Source organism: Bos indicus, chromosome 27 (genome assembly GCF_029378745.1).
Source record: "Bos indicus isolate NIAB-ARS_2022 breed Sahiwal x Tharparkar chromosome 27, NIAB-ARS_B.indTharparkar_mat_pri_1.0, whole genome shotgun sequence".
Taxonomy (NCBI): Eukaryota; Metazoa; Chordata; class Mammalia; order Artiodactyla; family Bovidae; genus Bos; species Bos indicus.
Window position 1 is genome coordinate 40,896,297 of NC_091786.1, and position 21,182 is coordinate 40,917,478.

Here is a 21,182-nt window from a genome sequence, read left to right on the forward strand (position 1 = left end):
AAGCAGACCTTTGTTTATTTGGAGGAAGCATGTTGACCTCAGAGAAACGTTATTTTTTTAATTTGTTTTTCTTCTCTGTCTGGGTCTGACCAATTGATGTCGTCAGACACTGACTCTAAATGAGTTGAAGCAGACATGTACAAAAGCACATACTGTGGGCTCTGATGCCTCATAGCACCATGCTCACGGGATCGGGGGCCAGACACAATGAGAAGCTACCTTCATTGCTATCCCAAAAGCCACTTGAAGATTTCTCCTTCAACTTGACATGCACACCAGCAGGATCTGATGCCTCACGGGAATAAATGACTTCCGCAAAGTAAAGGGCAGACATGCAGTAAATTTGTACGGCATGACTGGCTGTATACTCAAGATTATACAGTCATACACATATCTCTAACTGCATATCATGAGATGAACATTCAGCAAATACAGATGAGGACTTGTGTCTTTAATATAGTATATCATTCTACTTCACATTAGAGGCTATTTATTTATCAGTACAACAGAAAAGAGGATATAAAGAAACTAGTCACATAGGAAAATGCATGGAACACTTGAGTTCATGTGAGAAAGATTCCACTCTTCCTGGGGTTATATACAAATTGTTTAACCTCTTTGAATCCAAGTTTCTCACTTATAAGGTAAACATACTCCTTCACAGGTGACCTCTAGAATGTAATAAAGTCAGACATGTGGAAGTGCCTAGCAGACTATCAGCTTGTAGTACATGTGTATAAATATTACTTTTCAAGGATATGGTATGGAATTGATACCAAACAAGTTATTTAGAAACATTAAAACGACAGCCGCAGGAATTGGAATTTTTGTAAAGATTATTGGGATTTAAATAAGTTTAAGTAGATGTGTGCAAACAAGTTGAGTTTCTAAGAAGTATATAAAAAGGAACCCCCTCAAAGACAGAAGTAAAGGAGGAATATAAAAATAGAGACATCATCTCCAGAAGACTGTAGAAACATAATAGATATTGCTGCACTAGATGTAAATCCTTAGGATAAAAGGCAAGGAACAGACATGTGGCTGAAGGTCCATTAAAGTCTAGGCTTTTAATTGGCTTGTCCTGGACACTAAAAGGAATACTATAAAAACTCCACTTTTGCTTTTATTTACTTTATTATTTTTATTATTTTTTGATGTGGGCCATTTTTAGTCTTTATTGAATTTGTTAAAATACTGCTTCTGTTCTATTTTGGCAGCAGGCATGTGGGATCTCAGCTCCCCAATGAGGGATCAAACCCGCAAAGTCTTAACCACTGTACCACCAGGGAAGTCCCATAAAAACTCCATGCTTAAATGCAGCAAGGAAAGTTACTTTCAGTCAAAGGTCTCAGAAACAAAAAAATCTCTTGAAGGAAAAATGCAAATACCATAATTGTGCAACGGACATATGGTGCACGTGGTGTAAGATTCAATATTAACAAAATAAAACTAAGAACTTCTCCAGAAGTCAAATTCCTAGGGCCCCAGAGTACATAGGACTCCATTTTGTTAAATGAAGAATCAACTGAATGAAACCACAGAGAGAATTAGTCATCATCAAATTAAAATTATCTGTGAGCATTTTTAAGAATGCTTATAATTCTTGAAAGGCTGAAAATGAAGGTAAAAACCACTCTCAAAGAACAAATAACTAAGAAAAAAATACACTTGTTTGAAAAGAAAGGAAAACTTCTAAAATTAAAGGCGCGCATGAAAACCAAAAGGATGTTTAGTTAACTACTCATGTTGTATAAAATATACCCATTCATTGATAAAGATTAATAGAACTTAGAACTACATGTACTTATTAGCGCACATTCACAGTGAGAATGAGGAGGATTTTAACAACTCAAAAACTTAGATGCCGTGCATACATGTAGAACGTTATATCAATATACTTAGAAAAATCTACATTTTACATGTGTACACAGACTATTTAAAAATTTTACACTGAATAGTTTGCTAAGTTCCCACAATTACCCATATATGAAGAATATATAGTCCAATAAATTTAGCACTCAATTCAAAGTGCAATGTTATTAGAAATAAATATCAAAAAGAGCAAAAATATCCTTACGTTTAAACACTTTAAGATACAGTTAACCTTTTTATTTGCAAATGACATAAATGACAGGGGCATAATTCCAAAAAATATATGAACCATGCATGCAAGTCACCACCACCAACAAAAATAAACAAACCAACTGAAGAATGGGCAGAAGACCTGAATAGACCTTTCTCTAGAAAGAAATATAGATGGCCAGTAGAGACATGAAAAGATGCTCAACATCACTAATTATTAGAGAAATGCAAATCAAAATTACAGTGAGGTATCACATCACACCAGTCAGGATGGCCATGATTAAAACACCTACAAATAATAAGTGCTGGAGAAGGCATGGAGAGACGGGAACCCTCCCACACTGTTGGTGGGAGTGTAAATTGCTGCAGCCACTATGGAAAACAGTATGGAGGTTCCTCGGAAAACTAAAAACAGAACTACCATATGATCCAACAAGCCCACTCTTGGGCACGTATCCAGACAAAACTATAAACTGAAAAGCTATATGTACCCCAATGTCCACAGCAGCACTGTTCACAATACCAGTTCATGGGAACAACCGAAACGTCCATCAGCAGAGGAACGGATCAGGAAGATGCAGCACATATTAACACATGCAGGGGGATGCTGCTGCTGCTGCTGCTGCTGCTGCTGCTGCTGCCAAGTCGCTTCGGTCGTGCCCGACTCTTAGCCACCCCATGGACTGCAGTCACCAGGCTCCTCCATCCCTGGGATTTTTCAGGCAAGAGTACTGGAGTGGGGTGCCATTGCCTGCTCCGACAATGGAATACTAGTCACCCATAAAAAAGAATGAAATAATGCCACAGGCAGCAACGTGGATGCAACTAGAGATTATCAGACTCAGTGAAATAAGTCAAAACAAGACAAATACCACAGGGTATCACTTACATGTGGAATCTAAAGTATGACCAAAAAAACCTATTTGAAATAAAGTCATGGACAGAGAGAATAGACCAGTGGTTGCCAAGGGGGTGAGGGTTAGAGGAGGGATGGAGTGGGATATTTCGGTTAGCAGATGTAAGCTTTTATGTATGTTGCTGCTGAGTCACTTCAGTCATGTCCAACTCTGTGTGACCCCATAGACGGCAGCCCACCAGGCTCCCCCGTCCCTGGGATTCTCCAGGCAAGAACACTGGAGTGGGTTGCCATTTCCTTCTCCGATGCATGAAAGTGAAAAGTGAAAGTGAAGTCGCTCAGTCGTGTCCGACCCTCAGCGACCCCATGGACTGCAGCCTACGAGGCTCCTCCGTCCATGGGATTTTCCAGGCAAGAATACTGGAGTGGGGTGCCATTGCCTTCTCCAAAGCTTTTATGTATCAGATCAGATCAGATTAGTCGCTCAGTCGTGTCCGACTCGTTGCGACCCCATGAATCGCAGCACGCCAGGCCTCCCTGTCCATCACCAACTCCCGGAGTTCACTGAGACTCACTGAGATTCACTGAGACTCACTGAGACATCACGTCAGTGATGCCATCCAGCCATCCAGCTTTTACGTATAGAATGGATAAATAACAAGGTCCTGCTGTACAGCACAGAGAATTATATTCAATATCCTAAGATTAAACCATAATGGAAAATAATATTAAAACAGAAGGTATATATGAATAATTAAATCACTTTGCTACACAGCAGAATACGACAGTGTAAATCAGCTATACGTCAGTTAAAAAAAAGTGATTAAACAAAGAAAAAACAATGCTGAAAAGTAAAAAAAAAAAGTTATATTTTATAGACCAATGCATCATTCTAGAAATTTCATCTAAGTAAGAATGAAAAATACTACATGTGATAATTCACAGGTATTCAGAGGGAAATTTGCAGCTTCAAGTGTATACAATAGTAATAAACACTGAAAAATCAATGAGCTTGTTTTTCAACTCAGAAATTTAGGGAAAAGAAATAATGGAATAAATTAAAGAAAGTGAAAAGAATACAGACATAAGCAGAAATTAATAGAAAAATAGGAAAAAAAGGTGTACAACAGAACTGTGTAGGTCCAATCCATTCATGGGGGTTCCACCCTCATGACCTAATTGGCTTCCAAAGGGCTCCCTTTCTAATCTGCTCACGCTGAGGGTTAGGATTGCATCATATAAATTTAGGGGGTGTGGCACGAACATTGAGTCCATGACAGTATCATTGTCAATTCAAAAACTCAAGAAAATTTGCAGACAGACTGTTAGAAATAAGATAATTCAGCAAGGCTGCTGATTACAAGACCAACATAAATCCCCAAACACCAGACACTTTCAATTAGAAAATATAACATTTTAAGTATCCCTATTTACAACAGCAACAAGAACCGTGAAGCATTTAGAAATCCATCTAACAAAATACCCACGACCCCTAACGAGCAAGTTATGAAAGTCTGCTAAATGACATAAAAACATCCTAAGTAAATAGAAAAGATATACTATGTCATAGATGAAAGGATTTGATATTTAAAGATATCAATTTATTTTAAATTGGTCTATAATTCAATGTGGTTACAAACCAAAATCCTACCAGCTATATCTTGGATGCTTGTCAAATTAATTTGGAATTCATATGAAACTCTTCACATATAAAAGTTAAGTATCTAGAAGAAGTTAGAAAACTTTGGAAATGAGTTAATAGTCAAGTTGCTCTTGTTGTTCACTTGCTAAGTCATGTCAGACTGCAACTCTATGGACTGCAGCAAGCCAGGCTTCCCTATCCTTCACTATCTCTTGGAGTTTGCTAATAGTAAAGTGGCTAGCACAATATTACAAATCAATTACATTTCAATTAAAAAATAGTTAATAGCAAAGTGTTGCTAAACTGAACAAAGAGCAACATCAATGTAAAGTTAATAAAACAAGACAAAGTGGTGGTACTGATAGAAAGCTACACAAATAGATATAATGGAGCCAAATCTCAGAGGCAGAGAAGTCTCACGTATATATTTAAACTTGGCTTATGCTAAATGGCAACCCACTCCAGTGGTCTTGCCTGGAGAATCCCAGGGACAGAGGAGCCTGGTAGGAGGCTGTCTATGGGGTCGCACAGAGTCGGACACGACTGAAGCGACTTAGCAGTAGCAGTATGCTTGCATAAAGATAGCAATCAGATTCCTTTCCGATATCATATTTGAAAAAGCCAATGGATTAAAATAATTATAAAAACAAAAGTTTACAATTTCAGAAGTATAACTAAGTACATTTATGATGTTGGACTAAGTAAGATTTTTTTTAAACAGGATATAAAAACTTCAACTATATTGAAATGCAAAACTTGTATATGAATAAGCAACATAATAAATGTTGGAAATCAAACTGTGGATTGGCAGCTGTATTTGCTTTACATATAATTCATAAAGCATTAATATTGAACACAATAATAAAATAACTAATGCTTAAATAAATAATAATAATAAAATAAATAATTCACAAGCGGTATAACCTGAATGGTTAATAAATATATGATGAAATGATGGTCAGCCATACTGATAGTCAGAAAAATAACTATTAAAAATCAAGGAGCGATATTTCAAATCCATCAAGCAATCATTAAAATGTTAATATTTTGCAGTATCAAGAACTGGTGAGGATGTAGGGAAGTGGGAACTCTAATAGCGCTAGGGGACTATTGACACTGAAAGTGAAAGTGATTTTGCGACCCCACGGAACAGTCCATGGAGTTCTCCAGGCCAGAATACTGGAGTGGGTAGTCTTTCCCTTCTCCAGTGGATCTTCCCAACCCAAGGATCGAACTCAGGTCTCCCACATTGCAGGCAGGCTCTTTACCAGCGGAGCCACCAGGGAAGCCCAAGAATACCGGAGTGGGTAGCCTATCCCTTTCTCCAGGGGATCTTCCTGACCCAGGAATCGAATTGGGGTCTCCTGCATTGCAGGCAGGTTCTGTACCACCTGACCTCTGAGCAAGTTCTACCTGAGAAGATGAGTGTTTTCCTGCCACACAACTATCCGAGCTTCGACACGCTCGCCTGGAGGCGCCCTGGACGCGGGGATGTTGTTTAGCAGGCATTGACCCCTGCTGCTCAGAGTCCTAATCTCATGGGCTGGTGCTCATGCTGCACAGATTGCTAAATAGTTGGAATATCACAATTAGATAGCAGTTAAACTGATTTACAAGATCTGCACCTAACAATAATCTAATATTGCTAAGTATATAACACAAAATTTTAAAAAATCAAGTTGTAAAAGGCAAGTACAGTGTGATTGTATTAAGGTAAAACAACCAAACAGAAAGACCAGAACTACAAAATGTTTAAGGAAACAAGCAAATATGACCAAAACACAAACACACGAACATATGAGCCAGAAGTACACTTGCCTACCTCACAGTTGTGATGAGCTGCCTGTGGAACAAGGGAAGGTACAGGGCTGAACAAATTATCAACTACATGTGGAATGTTTAATTTCAGTGTTTTCAATGAACATTCATAAAGTCTGATAGAAAGGAACATGATGTTACATTTTTATTCATGTTTTCTAGTATATTTGAAACATTTTATTATTCGAGAAAAAAACATAGTAAACATTAAAAAAAAAAGTGACAACCCAAGAAGTGATTTATTTTTTACCTTGAATGAAAGAGATCTGCTTGAGGGCCTCAAAGGATGGGCTCAAAGGATAATTGATCTTATTTTTGAAATCTGTTTTATTGAAGTATAGTTGATTTACAACATTGCATTAGTTTCTGCTGTACAGCAAAGTGATTCAGTTAAACACACGTGTGTGTGTGTGTGTGTATTTTATATTCTTTCCCATGATGGTTTATCATAGGGTATTGAATATAGTTCCCTGTGCTATCTGGTAGGGCCTTGTTGTTTATCCATTCTATTTATAAAATAGTTTGCATCTGCTAAAAGGGATGCCAGCTTTTAAATTCGATCATCCCATATGGTAAACCAGTAGTCATATTAATCACAGCCTTAAAATACACGGTAACCGTGGACAATCCCAAGACATGAGTGATCCAGAAAGCAGTGGCATATGTGAAATGCCTTGGTTAAAGGTTTCCTTTGGAACAATTACATCCAGCATCTCAACCAAGTTCGTTCCAAAACAGAGACAAGTTCTCTAATATTTACTGTGAAATGTTCCAATTAAAACCAAGAGTGATATTTAGGGGGAAATGCAGCAAAAGTTCTTACTGAGAAAAGCAGAGAAGTAAGGGCTGTGGTTTTTTTGCTGGTGCTGTTTGTATTTGGTTTTGGTGTTTTATGTTTGAGTATGTGTGTTGTGTGTTTTATGTTTCAGTGTGTGTGTGTGTGCCCGTGTGTGTGTGTGTGTGTGAGAGAGAGAGAGAGAGAGAGAGAGAGAGAGAGACCTTTGGGTCTGCATGTGTTGGGGGCAGGAGAGCCCAGATTAGGGGCAGGAAGACAGAGCCCTGTGGCTAAAATTCAAATCTATTCCCTCACTTTCAACTTACCCACTTAAAAGTATTTGAAGCCAAATTTGAAAATTCTCCCTCATTTTCCACCAGACCTAAATGATCTCCGCATGTATTTTTCTTTCAAAACCTGGTTCTTCTTTAGCTGTGCTGTACGTTCCCTCAGGAGGGATATACGTCTCTTGTCTTAAAAACGGAATGCATTTCTTGCGTGGCCCCAAGGCAAGTGAGTAGTGTGATGGTTTTGCATCAGAGCAGCTCTCTCCTCGTTGCTCCGGTCCCCCCCGAAGTGTGTATTTAAGATCAGGGCTGCATCTGCCCCTGGGATTCACCGTTTTTCACACCGCCTTTCTCCTTCTGAAGCCCTTTCTTCCTTGCTGGTGCCGTTTTCACAGCCACTAAATGACTGTACTGTTACACTTCCATCCCGGGGTGAGTCTTTACCTTGAAATGTCTTAATAAAAAAGGAGGGAGGGGGCCTAAAGGTCCAGAGGCGGCTTTTGAGGTACATGTGGCTGCCCCATAGAAACAGCAGGTGACGAAGGGCTATCTTTAAAACAAATTCTTCTGAGTTTTGCGCTATGAATGTATGTTCGACTCGTCGCCCAAAGATTTAGCAAATAACTCCCTGAAGGCTAATAAAATGGCAGTACTAGAAGCTGTGGGATTATAGGGAAGTTTTCTTGGGAGAGAGACATCTCGTTTTCAAACCTGCATTTTTCTGAACGAGGATCAGATTTCTGAAAACGGAAAGATGACCCCGGTTGACTTCTGAATGTTCTAGAGCTATGAGGTTTCGATAGGCTACTTTCGATTCCTTCCGCCAGACGAGACAGAGCACAGAGCCCTCAGAGGGAAAGCCGTTGAGGTTTGCTCCTCCGCTCTTTGGGCAGAAGGGGTGGGCGTTCGGGGCACAGCTCTGAGGAGGCCCAGGACAGGGCTGCCATGCGACCACCGCGCTGGTTGCCGGTGAAGTCTCCGTACTGCTCAGCTCTCTGAAACAACATCTGCTACTTGAACCATAAAACACACACTGCAATCTTCCAGAAATTAACTACCAATTGTTTTCATTCTCTTGTTTAATGATCTTTTTGAATCAATTAGAACAAAAAATACCATTATGCAAGCAGAATCCAGAGAAGACAAATTAAATTTCAGCAATACAGCATTAACTACTATTAATATTTCTTTAACTAAAGCCACAAAAATCATTTGGAGATTAATCCCAAAGTAATCAGCAAATGGCCAAGACTCATTTTGGGGAAAAAAGTAAAACTCTGGCCAAAAAAAAAAAAAAACACTGGAGAACCTGATTTTTTTAAATATCTCAAAAATAATTTTTATATTCTGTATCTTTGATCTTTATTTTCATGATAAAATTTTTTCTTGAAGAAGAGGCGGTACAAGTTGGACACATGGTTAGCTGTATTGAATAACTACACATACAATATATTTGGCATTTTTACTACACTGAAAATATTTATTATAATCGAACATGTTCTGTATCGTTTTAAAGTTCTGCGTTATTCACCTCTGTATTTTCAGCCCCAACAAGAAGCAGGAACACCCAGACGTTTAGTGAATATTTCCTGAGTCAGTGAACTCTGCACCGTGTTCAGAGGCACACAATTTACAGTTTAGCACTTAAAATCAGCTTGTCACCGCTCTAGGTGATCTTACCCAGGGTTCTTAGAGTTATATTCAAATATTCCAAGGCTGTGGCGAAAGCGTGCTCATATTTAATCCCATGAATATTTTATGGGATATTTAATGTGGACACAGATGAGCGCCAAGTCTCTGCTGTCAGTCTATTGTCTTCCGCTTTGCACCCGCTGCCCCTTCAGCGAGCGCTGGCTCTGTCTGCGGCCCACTGCCACGCGCACAGGCTCCTGGCGCCAGCGTGGCAGCAGACACTGGCCTCAGCGCTGTGACATATCTATTTAATTAACACAGCTGTTGTAGCTACTGTGCGAAGTACAAAAGGGTGGAACAAGGCATGGTTATAAAATGGGAAAAAATGAACAAAATTTCTGGGAACAAAAGGCCCATGCATCTCCCCTTTCTCCAAAAGGCAAACCTTAACTCTCCATATTTTACCAGCCTAGAGGTTCAAACCAAAGGGCACTTTGCCATGCATTTTGTGATTTTTTTGAATCATGAGCCTTGTTTAAATTTTTCCCCTAGAAAAACATGTAAGATAAAATTGCCCTGTGTAAAATTACTCATCAACTGAGCAAAGGTTTGTCTGTTGTTTGTTTATCCCTTCAGATTTAATAGAGGAGTCACATCAACTGTCTCCTTAGCTTCATCCAAATATAATATTGTTCAGCTGGGAAATATTCACATCAAAAATAACCATGAGCAAAATGCGATGGTGCTGAGGGAAACATGGTAACCCATTGTGTTTCAAAGGTCTCAAGATGTTCACGTGCAATTTCAATGCCCCAGTAAATTCCATGGTGAGGAAGCTCAATTCTTAGGATCTGTTACAACATGCAATAATCCATAGTAACTGCTAAGTTAGAATGTGAATAACATATTAACTGCTAATATTTGGGGAGGAAAAAAAAACACAAAAACAAACACAAAAACCCTAATCATTTCCCAACACCAGTGGTGTTGGTAACTAACTGGATAGGACCATCTACAGCATGACGGAGAAGAAAGAATCAAGTATCTATTTAAGGCACTGGCAGAATTAGCAAATGAGATGACCCTTGAATTGTAGAAGTCAAGCTCTCCACCTTACAGATGAGAACACAGCCTGAGAAAGCAGAAGTGACTTGCCCAGGTGGTTAGCCGAAGAGTTCAGATTAGAACGGGCTATAGGTTGTTCTTTGTGAACTCACATTTACTGAGCTGAAGGTGTTCTGCGAATTTTTAAAAACCTGCTCCCCCCAATACACATGTTACTTCCTTTCCTTTCTCTTGTATTTTCCTCAAAATATTCCCAGCACCTAATACAACGCTTTTCACTAGTATGTACGAAATAAATATCGGCTGAATGAATGAAAGACAAATGAGTGAACTGCTGCAATCGTATTTCTATACTATATATGATTGCTTTACGCTTGTTTCCAGACTGTTATCACTTTACATTCATTAACATTTCCACCTGTTCTTTGCTATTTTGGTCACTTTTACAGCGCAATGAATACCATTTGTCTGGTTTATTTCTTCCCTTTTGCTTGGCTTAGCTTAAATTTTCAGGAAAAGAATTACCAGATCAATAAGAATGCACATGGTAATGATTCTAGATTATATGGCCAAATTGCTTTCCCAAATAATTTTATTAATCTGTAATGATACTAACAGAGTAGTGGCAGAATGATTTCATCACAACCTAAATTGGAGTTAGAATCATGAGAAATGAAAACTAAGTAAAAATTAATTGGAAATTACTTGTGCTTTTCATTTGGTTTATTTTATTGCATTGTCTATTTCTATGTGTCTTTTTTTTCTGTAATTGCATTTATCCTGTTTTGAGCTATATTTCATGCTCCTTAGTATCTTATGTGAAGACTTAGGTGAAGACCTCCCTCCTCCCCATATTTTATAAGATAGTCACTTTCTTCCACACTTAGGATTGAGCCATGAGGGGGAGGTCACAGAGAAGAAGCAGGATAGACTGAAGGTAGACTTTAAAAAAAATTGTATAAAATATCCTGAAGTGAGAGTCCCAGAAAATATAATCTATCTACAAACATAAGTTTAAAAATCAATAATAATTCTCTAACAGTAATGTAAAGGATAAGCAAAAGTAAATGATGAAGACGTAATACATGTTTTCACATGGAAGTACTGAGACACAACTTCACTAGACGCCATAACAAGGCAGGCAGATGTGTGCGCTGATATGCAACATCATCGGGAACACGACAGCTACAAATCCTGACGAGCACCTGTGTGTTTATTGGCAACTGAAATGCCAGCAGGGGCGTTACTATCGGCGATGTGTGCAAATTTACAAACAAAGAAAAATTCTTTCAATTTGTTTGGTTGTCACATTTTTGGACAACTGAATCTAGATACTTAATATATATGTGAGTGCGTGTGCGTGTGTGTGTGTGTGTGTGTGTGTGTAAGAACGTTATAATGTAGGCTCAGATAATTTTAAGCAGGCTTCTTATGACAATTTCTGGAAGGACATTTGAAGGTCATGCAGACACAGGAGGTGTATATTGCAGGATAAGATTCTCATGCTTTGAAAGATGTTCAGTATCCCTGGATTAAATGCTCACAGAGTCCCCCAAACATCATGGTATCCCAACCACAAAATACCCACAACGCATTTCTAACCCTTCCCACTCCCCAGGATGGTGTAACTACTATTGAGAACCTCAGACAGAGAAGAAGCTGGGGCTGGGCAGAGGGAGGGAGTTTTAAAAAAACAAACAGCCACTGCTACAACTCCAGGGAATGATAGGAGAAGATATTAAAGTGCTAAAGCTCTCTTCTATTCTTTTTTTTTTTTTTTTTTTGCCCAGAAGAGAAAGTACTACATAAATGGAAAGGAAAGTCAAAGACAGAGGGACCCAGTAGACCCAGGACTCTGAGAGGAGGTGGGCCCCCGGACTGCCCCATCCCAACCCTGCGTGGACGAGGACAACCTGAAGCAATGAGCACCTCGGGGTGGGCAGGCAGAGGAAACGCTGGGCTGAGCTCTCCTGGCCAGCTGGGGTTCCCCTGTGGCTTGGAAGAGAAGCTGAGAGGGTGCACAGGTTGGGGAACAGAAGGATTAGCCTAGCAGGAGTGACCATGCGGAGGACAGAGCGGCCCTGGGCAGATGGTCCAGCCCGGTTCATCTCAGGGAGGTTATGAGACCCAGCAGCAGAAGCGGGGCCAGGTTAGCAGAGAGAGTTGCTGGGCCCCGACCAAGCTGAGGGAGTGCCGGGCCGCCAGGCCCACCAGCTGTAGCTGCCGTCTGGGCACACGGACCAGCAGGGCCCGTAGTGACTGGGCAGCCACAAGACACCCCTGCAGTGGAGGCCAGCTCCGGCCAGAGAACAGCACGGGGGGCTGAAGGCAGAGCCCAGACCCCTACTGCTGCCCAGCATCTCAGGTCCCACCGGCCAGACTGCTCCCCAGGCAGGCAGAGCCCGTCTCAGCGAGTTTAGGAGCCTCAGGACAGAAATATAAAATCTCTCGACATTCTTACCTAAAGAAGTTCAGTTTATCTCCTCCTTCACAAAAACACTCAAAAATCTATTGAAGTAAGACAAAATTGCTGAGTAGAATGCAATTAAGTACTTAAATCCATCCTCTCCCCCATCCTCTCAGATGGGGGTTTGGGGGAAACATAAGATCAAACAACAGGAAAATTAAACCTACACATCCTCTTTGTACATGTCAGCGTGTCATGAGCAAACTTCCATCTCATGAAATCATCTAGCTAGAATTTAATTCAATAATTCTTCACTAGAACCTTAGCTCCACGAAGGCAAGGATTTTATCTGATTATATCCCCAACACCAAGAACAAAATCTGGCATGTAGTCAGTGCTCAAAAAATTATTGAATATATGTTAATTTTAATAATAATTATAATAATAGCAACTCTCATCTACTGAGCAACTCACATTAAGGATGTAGAATTAGAATGATCTCTTACCATGAAACCTAGGTTTTAAGTTCAATAGTTCAACTGATATTTATCAGATTCTAACCCAAAGTCCTTAAGCTACCCACTATGAGTAGAGTACCAGCGCATCCTTGACTCATTTCAGAAATGCATTTCAATTCAAGTGATTAATTAAAATTAAATAGAATTTAAGATGCGTTTCCTGAGTCACACTAGCCCCATGCTAAGGGGCCATTCAATAGCCGTCCATGACTGGGCCTCCCAGACTGGGCAGGGAGCTTAGGAAAACACATGAACAGCGCAGAGCATTCCCATCAGTGTTTCACTCTACAGGACGGTGCTGGCTAGAGTGTTGTCAGTTTTTAGCTGTCTCTAAGGAGGACCTCTCCAAAGCTTGCTCCTCTTCAAAATATTGATGGCTGGTTGAGAGAGTGTTCCTCGAACATCTTTCAGTGTCTGAGAAAAGCTGTAAGGTTTACATTTGCTGACACGTATTTGCGGGCTCCCCAGGTGATGCTAGTGGTAAAGAACCTGCCTGCCAATGCAGGAGACCAAGAGACCTGGGTTTGATCCCTGGGTTGGGACGATCCCCTGGAGGAGGGCATGGCAACCCACTCTAGTATTCTTGCCTGGAGAATCCCATGGGCAGAGGAGCCTGGCAGGACACAGTCCATAGGGTTGCAAAGAGTCGGACATGACTGAAGTGACTCAGCACAGCACATTTTTGCAACTTCTGATGCATGTCTTTCTACAGGAAGACCTAGGGATACTGTGCAGTTGTTCTTGCATATATAAACTTACATGAATAAAGAGCCTAATGATTGTACAGAGCCTTATTGGGAGGGAACACTGTTATTTAATGGGGATGATGAAAGTGATGGTGAATAAAATAAGGAGATTTCGTCATCTTTCCTCCAGAGCCTGTGTTGAGTCAGGTCAAGTCACTCCATCCAGCCCATCACATACTGTGATGTCCACAGAACAGGGCACAAGGAAGTGATATAAAAAACAAATGCACTGGACAGCAACTGTGCTAAATTCCTACTCTCCATGTGGACTTCTCTCCAAACGCAAGACTTCTCAAAGTTAATATTTTTTCATGATATTGAAAATACATCAATGTTTGACATGAAATCATGAAAATATTTTTGATCCTCTGGATATAGAAGCTTTCTGGGATAAAGTAATATATTCTGTACACCAAACAGTCAAATTGTACCAAGCCCAAGTTACACGGTTTTAAAAGCTCATGAAAAGTCAGAAGATTAATATCCTTACTTCTCCATTTATGCCCTGCTCTGATGTCCACCTCCCTCATCAATATCTCCCTAGATAGGTATGTGCTACCGATTTACAAAGACAGCTTTCTAAACAGCACTTAAATTTAAAAAAATATATATGTTTTAGCACTTAAAGAGTAAGCTTTAATTATCTATAAATACCACTAAAAAGAAACACTTCACAATATCAGATGCATAAGGAACTACTAAATTAGTATATTTCTGATGTAAAACACAAATGTTATTCTAAATCTATTATTAGAATTATATGTGTGTTCAAAACCTAAGGCTCCTTCTCATCTAAATCAAGATTTCGCTTCTCACCTTTTTGTTGTCAAAGAAAGGCAGGCTCGAGTCCAGACAAGCTCCCTCCCCCTCCACTGCCCCAAAGTGAAGATGAAATGACTAAACTCCTGACTTCAGTTTCCTCATCTGTGGGATTAGAATTGTATCTCCCTTAGAGATTTGTCCGGGAAGAACAAATGACATCATGCATGAAGATGACTGCCGTGGTGCTTAGCATATCATAAGCTCTCAGAAGTGCTACCATTTATACATGATCTCATCTGCTGATACGACCCTCACGTTACTGAGGACAGCACGGCTGTGAGCTGCCCGAACAAGAGCAGCAGGAGTCAAAGAAACACACTTGGTATCAGAGGCGTGGGTTCAAATCCCAGCTTAGCCTGGTAGAATACAGAAAGCAAAAAATCAGGCAAATTCCTCAGTTTCTGCGCTGAGTCCCAGTTTCCTGCTGTGTCACTTAGTTTAACGAATGGTTAGCTCACAGGATTTTTAATAAGATTCAATCACCATCACCGAGAAAGCAATTAGCTGTTAAGTGAGAGAAGGGCAGTTCTCATGCATATCTTTAAAAGGGAGGCATTCACTAGAGAAAATGGTTTGCATGTCCAGGAGAAAGTGATTCGGTTGACATTAAAGTCACGAAACTACTGAGAAGTGTTTCTATGCTGACATGGATACAAACAGGTGAGTGGCAGTCTTGACGGGACCATCTGAAATATGAGCTTGTGAACTAAAATCGTTCCATGATAAAGCATGTATGGGCAATGAGGAAAATACAGACTGCGTGTTACACAACAGTCTGTTTTCCCAACTTGAAGGACTATCCTTTAAACCCCTCTACTCCAGCACTAAAAGAGATGCCTTTCTTACAGGTGTTACAGTAGATGGTGACAAAGAAGTTGTGTGTGTGTGTGTGTGTGTGTTTAAAGACTTCGCCAGAATTTATTTTAATCAGAAACTGTGTTGCTTGAACGCTTTTATTTAAATTTACTGGTCTGTGAAATTCAAACCTCCAGCCAAATATGCCATTATCAATAGCCATTTTCAAATATAAAAGACATACAGGATGACGAAATGGAATCACTAGAAAGAAAACAGAATCATCTTCCTGCTTGGTTATCTTAAGTGTTTATGAATGACACCACACTCCCAAAGGAAACAGAGGTAGTGGGGTTAATTACAGTTCTCACCATCACCAACAATTGTCTGAAACTTAGAAAATAGCTCCAGGAGTTGGTGATGGACAGGGAGGCCTGGTGTGCTGCAGTCCATGGGGTCGCAAAGAGTCGGACACAACTGAGTGACTGAACCGACTAGAAAATAGACATTCTTTTCTCTCTGTTAATTGCTTGAAAGAGTTAGAATTCCTTTTAGGTCAAAGGTCCATTAACTATGGTCACCGACCAAAGCTGACTCACTGTTATTTTGGTAAATAAAGTTTTATTGGAAAAGAGCTAAACCTATTTACCTTTGTCTGTGGCTATTTTTGCTACAAAAGCAGATTTGAGTAGCTGCCAGAGACCTTATATGCTACAACCCTTGGACTTCTTGCTCTCTGGCCCTTTGTGGAAAAAATTTGCTATCTTCTGTTTGGGGTAATAGTTTTATCTTTTCCTTTAAAATCAGGTCATAGTATACAACGTCCTGTCCAATATGAGATTTAGTGAAAGGTTTGAACACTGTGTGGGTAGACGGCTCTTCAGCTACGTATAAGCTTTGCTTGGGAAGCAAATGCATTGCTAAAACTATATTTAACAATGAAAACGTCATGCTCTAAATGGACACAGCGCTCTCCAAGGAAACATCCCCACGTCTCCTATTACCCAAAGCTCTGAAGCAGAACTGTGTGCCTCATCAGAGTCATCGGGAATTACAGAGGGCTTAGTGAGAAAACAGTAATTGAAACTCAACCCACTTTCTCTTCTTCTTCTTAAAACAAAATTAGCTGGGAATCTGATGTATTGAGAAAACCATAATGAGTATCTATGCTCTGGAATGGTGAAATGAAACAGCACATAAATATAAAAGAGCTGGGAAAATGTATACACGATTGTAGAGATTGGCTGTTGCATCTGAAAGGTGGATACACTACAGAAAACCCGTGGCTGGTGCAGATGGATTTCTGGCTTTTGTATGATGAAAGTCTCACTTCTCGAGGAGATGCTGTGACTGAGATTATTATTACTGCATAACGAAACAGCAGCAGCAGAGGCGCTGAGGTTGTTCCATATCGCCCCTTGCAGACAACATTCAGGGGGCGCTTACTGTGTGTTGAGCACTATATGAAGCTTTGAATTTAATCTTCACAACAGTTCTGTAGGATAGGTACTCTTCAGCACATTCTTTTTATAGAAGGGAAATTAAGGGTGCAAAGGAAATAAACATGCAAAAAATGTGACACCTATTTTTATATCTGTATAATATTTATATGTATAAAAAGACAGGTTGACACAACTTCAAAAGACTTATATTTATCATGTATACATTATTTTCTATATCATGCAAAATGAATACTGTATGAAAATTACAAACCATTTGTTCTCTCCTTGTGTCTAAGCAGGTAATTTATTGATTATAGGAAGCCTAATTTATTTTCCCAGTAGCCAAATATAGTTAAAATAACTGCAAACTTGCTTTGGCCAGTTGTTCAATAGTAATTGTGAGGCAGGATTTAAAATGTGCTTGCACGCTGGCACCTGCCCTCGTTTGCTGTTTGTGAGAATCAGCCCAGGCTTAGCCTGTGGGTGGATGGAAAACATGTCACCCAGGCCGAAGCCAACAGGCAGCCAGTCACTGGAGATCTGAGTGAGGCCCTAACCAGCCCTGCCCACCACTCCCCACCTGTTAGCTGACCACAGGAGGAGGCAGCCCATATAAAACCAGCCAAATTCAACCCAGCCCAGAAGAACTCGTCCAGCAGAACCATGAGCTAAAAGAACTGTTGTTAGTTGAATTTATTATTCTAAGGTGGTTTATTGCATAGCAAAGTTAACTGATTCTTTACCCCAAAAAACAAAGTACATTATTTTTGTCACAAGAATAATGAGAACTATAGTCTTAGCAAAAGAATGAAGACCTTACTACCCACTCATTCCTGGGAACATTGCTTCAGGGAACCTTTTTAATCTGATTTATGAGGTTGGTATAAAGACAACTAGTCAAATTGGACAATGTGGCAGATGGTATTGGATTTATACATATTTATGGAGCACATAGTTTAATTGTCTACTTTGCTGTCCATCTTTTTGCCTCTCAAATAGATGATTATTTATAATAATTGTGAAATTTTAACAGGCTGACCCTCGAAACCTAGTTTCTTCCTTTGGATGTGCTAGGGAAAAAAAAAAAAAAAACACCAACCCAAAACCAAACCAAACAAAAAAGGCCACCAAAGCTCCAAAGAGCTATTCTAATTGTTTTACAGTTTCATTAGCAAACATCCTGTCTTCTTATGCTTGCTTCCGGAAATTCTAATGATAATAGTGTTTGTTGCTACTGCTTAATTCCCCCTCAGGGTGTCTGCCTTTTACAGTTACAATTACAATTGGAAAGTCGTTCAACCACATGTTCACATCAATTTACCCATTAATTTATTTGACCTGTTAATCCATTCTCGCCCGGTAATCCATTAAACTGCTTAAAATAATATTTGCAGTCTCTGGAGTGGGATGCCTTTGGGTCAAAGATGATGAACTCAAATTATTAATGATGACGCTATTTTATTCATTTTGGAAACTTTGATAGTGCCATAAAGCAAACTGTGAAAGCCTGCTTAATTACATGACTGCAGAGGAGCACATAATGGCCAGCGATAGGGCAATAACTCACTCCTAGGCTGCTACTATCACTCAGCCGGCTCCTTCCGTACCCAGGAAAATATGCCGAAAGACACACGTATGTCGGGGAAACCCTATCCTTGCCGCCTTCAGAGACAAGTGGGAAGGGACTGGATTCTGCCTTTAAAAGAGGACCACGGGAGGAGCTGAGACAAATTTACAAAGCTGCTACTTAAAAATCAAAGCAAGAAGGACATCAAACACTGTTCCCATGTCTTGCTACAGGAAACCTAGGGGCTCAAGCTGACCCAGGAAGCCTTGAGGGATGATCCAACCTCTACCCCAAGGTCTTAACATGCTTAGATCTTAGAGGACAGAGACAGATACTTAAGGGAATGAACCCGAAAGAAAGGTGGATGGGCATGGAGGCAGCCATGAAGGACCAGAGGGTTTATACCCGCCAGTAGGGGCAGCCACCACGCAGTTCTGGCCACTGCTATGGAGGATCACGAGCACAGTCCCTTCCGATTTTTCCAGATAATGTGGAAATCCATGACTGCACAATATGAAAATCCATACATGCAAAACCATTTCCTTCTGAAGTAAAAATCTGCAACTAACTCAAAATTTTAAAACTATACAAAGCACATAAACTGCATCAGTGGATGCATTCTTGAAGAAAAGTAGCTTGTCTGTCACTTCCATGATAGAATACATTCATGAGCAAAGTATGGAAGAATGAAAAAGTATAGGGAATTCAGAGAAGAGTGTGGGTCAAAAGAGTTGAAAGGGGCAAGGTGTGATCAATTAATGTAACAACCATCTGAACTATATAAACACATTAAGATTATCTAAGGAATATTTTAAGCATTTATAACCAAAACAGTAAAAGCTGAGCTTGAATCTTGTTGCTATTGTTCTTTAAAATGACTTAGCTCTGACTTTAGCCGTCCCTAGCCTGTTAAACATCTGCGCAGTATCTTTCCTGCTCTGCTTTCTGTTAGGGACTTCAGAGAGAGACGAGGTGACGAGCGTAAACCCAGGTCAGACGCGGAGGATGGTAAGGTGACCCCTGACATTCCTGTGCTTAATCAGACCAAGGCGTGTGCTAAGAAAAACACACACTGAGGTGTGGAAACCATAAAATATCACCAGGGAAATGAGAGTGGAGTTGGTTAGAAATGCAAGCCACCTCCGACACTGTTTCCGGGATAGCAGGAGACACACATGAATAGAAATCCCCAAGTCTCGAACCAGCACCCACTCCCTTTTGTCATTTCCCCAAAGTGTCTCTCCTAAGGGTCAGACACTGCCTCCTGTCTCCCCACCTCAGCCACCTTGCGTCTCACTCCTGGGTGACCTGAGTCTCCCCTCCTCCAGTGTTCCCCAACTCGATCAAAGACATTCACTCGTCCTTTGCAATTAAGTATTAAAAATGCTGTAGGTCAGTGCTAAGGAAAAATACTCAAATGACATTATAAAACAACAAAGGAAGTGTACCAAGGAGGAGATGTCACCCCAGCTGTATTTTTCACCGCCTTGAGTAAGTTTCCCAACTCACCCACCATAATGAAGCCAACCAGCCCTAAGTATCCTTCAATGATAAGTGGCACATTTTTTTTTTTTTTTTTTTGTAATGCAAAGCTAAGATATGCACTAAGAGAGCAATACTAATACCATGTTACTTTTCTTCAGGGCTTTGCGACTACAGATTGTTTCAGTTATCTCCCTTAATCTTCACAAGAGGATTATAACGTGATATTATTATTGGTGGGAGGTAGAGTAAGGAAGCCGGAACTCAACTAGCATGGCAATTCAATAAAAGCTACAGAATCAGATAACTGCCACAGTAACAAAAGGATTTACTGAGGTTTTACTATGTAGCAGGCACCTTCTCAGATTTGACATGTATTATTTCAATTAACTCTTACAACCCAGTAAGGCAGGTACTGAATGTTCTTTTTCTTTTTTTTTTTTTCACAGTGGACACAGATGAGGCACAGAGAAGAAAAGTAACCAGTCAAGGTCATCCAGGGACCTTAGGGCAGTGCTGGGATTCAAGTGGACCATGTGACCCAGAGCCGAACCTCCTCACGGCCATAAAATACTGCCAGTCCACAGCGCAGACTCTGGTTCCCTGATTTCAAGTCTGTCCTTTTAATTCCACCCCAGCTGTTTCACTCACAAACCCGAAAGACAAAACCTGTTGCTTTTCCCGTAGGTTAAGAGAGGGTAGGCCACTAGCCTTCCTCAGAAAATCTCTCTCGCTTTAAACATTATGAAATTGTGTTATGCTTTGGCATGGCCATTCTACTCCAGGATTTGGAATTTCTATATTTATTTTTATACTCTCCTGGGTACTCCAAATTGGCAAATACCTAACAAAAATATATTCAATAATAGAAAGTGGAAAAACGAGGGGTGCACAGATATTGGTGTTATGAGACCTGCACCCTCACTGGAGATGAGTCTAGTCAACGTGCCCACGAGAGATCCAGCAGCCAACGTGGAAAGGAGGATAATTCATCACACGAGATCCAGTTCTGGCTTTCGAGTCCAAGGACTTCACCTTCACAGTACCTTCCTTGGCAACATTTCCTATCACACCAAACAGTTCAGGAGCGAGAGCAGTACACAGGAGCCCCTGCCCATGATGTTAGCAAGGACAGTCCTCGCAGCCTCCCCACCGGGCAAAGGGTGCCTGAAGCACCTGCCGCCACAGCGCTCTCTTGAGCACCAAGGCAGCACGTTACTCCTGAGGACTTCAGGGATGATGTTCA